Raw genomic sequence first — 4,700 nt, 5'->3', positions numbered from 1 at the left:
GCCCCCTCCTCACGCACGCATTGCTTCAAGTTTTCCCACAGCTCGATAATTGGGGCGAAGTAAGAACAGCTGTCATATCAGGGCAAGAACGCTGGACTTGGGGGGCTCAGAAAATCTCATTTCCAGCCCTGTTTTTGCCACTTGCTCACTGGGAAACCTTCAGCAAATCTCTCTGCCTCTTTGAGTTTCAACTTCCTCCTTTGTCAGTGGGGCTAACAGTACCTCCCAGAGAATTATGAGGCTTAAATGGAGTAAATGGGGCTTCCCTGGTGGTCCAGTGATTAAGAATCTGCCTTGCAAAGCAAGGAACACCAGTTTGATCCCTGGTCCAGGAAGATCTCACATGCCTCTCAGCAAGAAAGCATGTATGCCACAACGACTGAGCCCTTGTGCCCTAGAATCTGTGCTCTGCAACAAAAGTGAAGAGAGGCCTGCACACCACAATTAGAGGGTGATCCCTGCTTGCTGCAACTAGAGAAAGCCCTCTCACAGCAACAAAGAACCAGTGCAGCCAAAAAAAATTTTTTTAATAAATAAATGGGGGAAGGGCCTCCAGAAGCCTGTATAGGGAGTTCTTTGGAGTGTCTGGGTTCAGAAATGTTTTGCTGCAGCCTCCTACAGGAACATATATAACAGCAGCTGCTGTGTGCTGTAACACTTTGCTTGGCCTTGAGGGTGACACCTGGGAGAGCAAGAAAGGCCACCATGAACACAGCATCCAGGGCTGAAGACAAGCCACCAATGCCCTCAGAAGATGGCTAATGTAACAAGGCATCTTTTGCTAAGAATGAGGGGATGTTGTAAAGAACTCAGAGGAGAGAAGCATGGGCGTTAACTAATGGATGAGAGATTCTTTTAGAGAGAAAAGAGGTCTTAAGAATGCTTCATCTTGTTCTCTTCAGCATCCTTCATCTTGGTGTCTTTAGCATTGTGGGAATATTTCCTGCAGCAACATGTCCAACTCTTTGGGACCCCATGGACTGTAGCCAGCCAGGCTCATCTGTCCGTGGTATTCTCTAGGCAAGAATACTGGACTGGATTGTCATTTCCTTCTCCAAGGGATCTTCCTGACCCAGGAATCAAACCTGGGTCTCCCGCATCGCAGGCAGATTCTTTACCATCTGAGCCACAAGTGAAAGTGAAAGTGAAGTCATTCAGTCGTGTCCGACTCTTTGTGACCCTGTGGACTGTAGCCTACCAGGCTTCTCAGTCCATGGGATTCTCCAGGAAAATACTGGAGTGGGTTGCCATCTCCTTCTCCAGGGGATCTTCCCAACCCAGGGATCGAACCCGGGTCTCCCGCATTGGAGGCAGATGCTTTAACCTCTGAGCCACCAGGGAAGAGCCACAAGGGAAGCCCTCTAAAAGTCTGGTCAAATGTGCCCAAGTTCAAAGAGTCATAGGATGCTCAACGTTGCTCTGCCTAAACAATTCAAGATTAAATTGGCTTCAAGGAAATTTAGTGTCATTATTGTTGTTGTTCAGTTGCTCAGTCTTGTCCGACTCTTTGTGACCCCATGGACTGCAAAACACCAGGCTTCCCTGTCCTTCACCATCTCCTGGAGCTTGCTCAAGCTCATCTCCATTGAGTCAGTGAGGCCATCCAACCATCTGGTCCTCTGTTGTCCCCTTCCCCTCCTGCCTTCAATCTTTTGCAGCATCAGGGTCTTTTCTAATGAGTCGGCTCTTTGCATCAGGCTCTTCGCATCAGTTAGTGTCTCTACTCAGTTAAAATTTTGTCCATGTCCCCAATCTCTAGGCCCCAACATCAGGCAGAGTGGGACAAGTTACCGCCTGTGGATGCAGTCCCTAGCATTTTATCCTTCTGGAGGTGCTTCATTTTTTAAAAATTATCTATTGTCATCATATGATTCAATTTCTTGGCTCCTGCCTGAAAAAAGCCTGGGATCTCCTCTGAGGGAATTCCTTGTTGATAGCTGAGGCCTTCAGACTGGGACCGAGCCACACGTCCTGTCTCCCTTGCAGCCCTGGGGTTCAAGCTGCAGCCACCAGGGAGGATTTGAGTTACGACTTACAGAGCGCAGATGACATTTTAAAAATATCCGAGCATTTCTGTTGTTGCCTGAAAAAGCTCTCCAGGCATTTCCCTGTGTGGATATTACACGACAAGGGGCCCCATCCAGACTGAGCGATTTCTGAAGGTCACACTAAAGCGGGAGGTTTAGACGAAGCCACATTAACAGCGAGGGGGGCTCGTGGTGTGCCTACAAGCTGAAATGATTGCTGAGAAGAGCTAGGTTATTGGCTGTTCAAGTCAAATCACGGATATACATAAAGAGAGACAGACTGACAGAGGCATAAGGCTGTAAGAAAATACAGCAACAGTTTTACAGCACCATCTTTGTCAAAGCAGTATGATGAGTGATATTGATTTTTTTTGTCATACTTTTCCACAGTATAAATGGATAATTAGGAAAAAATCATAGAAATTGATCGTTAGAAAAAGGCTCAATAACTGTTCATTTTAAAATAAAGATATAATGTTTTTTTGACTCTTAACCATTTGAGAAGTTGGTTCTGTATTCTCTTGGGCAAGTTATTTACCCTTTTTAAGTGTCAATTTTTTTTAATCTGTAAATCAAAAACAATCATACCACCGACCTCATAGGGTTGATATGAGCATAAAGTGAAATAAACCACGTAAAGCTGCTAGAGGAGCATCCAGCCCTTGGTAAATCTCAGCAAATTTTAGTTGTTTATGATCGTCCCAGATTTCTTGGAATATAGAATGAGCAGTTGGTACCACCCCTCCTAGGTAACCCCTCCTAGGGAGAGAAGCTCAAGCCAGCTCAAGTGGGACAAGAGAAGAGTCTGGAGCTCTTTAGCACGGTGATATTGAGGTCTTTTGTTCTCAAACAGAGCCAAAGCATCCTAACATGAGAAGTAGTCTTCCCACCATGTGAGAGTATGCTCTAGTGCCTTTACATGTTTAAAGAATTGCCTATTTAGGTACTACTTTTTATAGTAAGAAAAATAACCATACCTTTCTAGCAGGGAGGCTGAACTAGAAGGAGGAAATTCACATTCACTCTGATGAGAGCAGAGCACAATCAGGAGAAAGCCTCTACAAGCATTTGGCCCAAGTTTTGTAAGGAACAAGTTACTGAGAGGCAGAGTTTCCTCCCTTTGTTGGGAGGAGGACCTGGTAAAGAAAAAACACAGGCACCTGACTCAGAAACTTTAAGAAGAGGGTGACAGAGACTGTCAGCTGGCATCCAATATCCATGTCTTCTTCTTGCTTTAGTAACAGAGTCCTGACTTTAACTGGGCAAATGGGTACCCAGAATAAGGACTACATTTCCCAACCTCCCTGGTATGTCTGAACCATGTGACTAGGTTTTGGCCAATAGGATGTAAGCAGAAGTCATGTGTGCAACTTCTGAGTCATGTCCTGAGAAGGAAGGAGTATGGTCTCCTCTTCTCCCCTGACCCCTCTTTTCACTGGCTAGACTGTAGCTGTGGGGACAGAAGAGCTGGAATGGCTCCTAGATCATGAAAGGGAAGGTGTATGTTGAGGATAGGATAGCAGAGCAGCAAGACAGGAGTCAGCTTCGCACCCAGTAAAAATGTCATAGTAGCCAGAGACTATTCATGCTCAGATTGTTAGAAAGAGAAAAATAAACTCTCATCTTCTTTGAGCCACTGTTATTTTGGATTTTATTATAGGAGCCAGACCTGTATTTGACTTAATACAGGGAGCAAGAGGAATAACGACAAGAAATTGTATCTGGAAGAGGAAACTTGGGAGGGCAAGAATGTCCATGGCGGACCTTCCTTTCAGAAGCCTCAGCCTGGAAGGGTCGCTGTTTCAGAATAAGGAACTGACTGAATCATATTATAAAGTATGTGCCCATACTTCATAATACTCTCAAAAAGCTGCTGAACCACAGGAAAGAAATTTGTATACCTGGAGTCTGTTTGGTCTGTTGGGATTTTGCAGGACAAGTTGGTTCAGGGAAATAGAAGTGTTTTCTGCCCTTTAGATAAAGCAGTATGCCCCAAAGTATAAACCATGAACTAGTGCCAGCCTTCAAACTATTTGTAGTCATCCTCCATGAGATAAGTATAAGAATTCAGGATTAAAAAAAAAGAAATCAGGGTAAGCACTCAACAAGTTTTATAGTGATTTAATATAACTGCACCATCTGAACACTTGGTTATTTTTCTAATAATTCACTTTTATTATATTTTGACAAAAATATTATTCTTTAGTGGACTGGAAATAAAAATACTGATCCTTTACCACAGATGGTTTGAGAAGATGGAAGAAGAGCTAAAAATGCTTTCAGAAGTTACTCTAGTTACAAAAACTCCTTGATGATTCCCATAAGTTACTGAGGTATGATAGCTGAAAGAGAAACATAAAGAACCCTGCCTCTCTCACCATTTGTCCAGCTCACTAATAGGCAGAAGGTGAAGCAGAATTCATCATCAAACACCCTCAACTACCCAAGTACGCTGAGTCTATGCCGAACTATAATTTTCAAAAAGGTAAAATCATGATCTTTATCCAAATACAGAATGAACACGTGTCAGGGGTTTTATCTAACTCATTAAATAGAAGAACCAGTAAGATGTTAATTTAAAGAACAGGCATACATGTTTAGGTTATCAGAAATTTGAAACGAATTTGCTAGTTAGTTGCAAAACTGGTTAACAGCCTATAACACAACAAAATG

General features: G+C 43.4%; 1 non-coding gene across 1 annotated transcript; it reads right to left on the bottom strand.

Annotated features, from left to right (window-relative positions):
• Window positions 1–1,269: 1,269 nt before the first annotated feature.
• Window positions 1,270–1,341, bottom strand: TRNAW-CCA (transfer RNA tryptophan (anticodon CCA)). The gene has a single exon. It is a non-coding gene; the product is annotated as a tRNA-Trp (tRNA).
• Window positions 1,342–4,700: the final 3,359 nt, after the last annotated feature.

Source organism: Bos javanicus, chromosome 11, assembly GCF_032452875.1.
Source record: "Bos javanicus breed banteng chromosome 11, ARS-OSU_banteng_1.0, whole genome shotgun sequence".
NCBI classification, from domain to species: domain Eukaryota; kingdom Metazoa; phylum Chordata; class Mammalia; order Artiodactyla; family Bovidae; genus Bos; species Bos javanicus.
The sequence above is the reverse complement of the archived record's forward strand: the minus strand, read 5'-3'. Positions and strand labels throughout refer to the sequence as shown.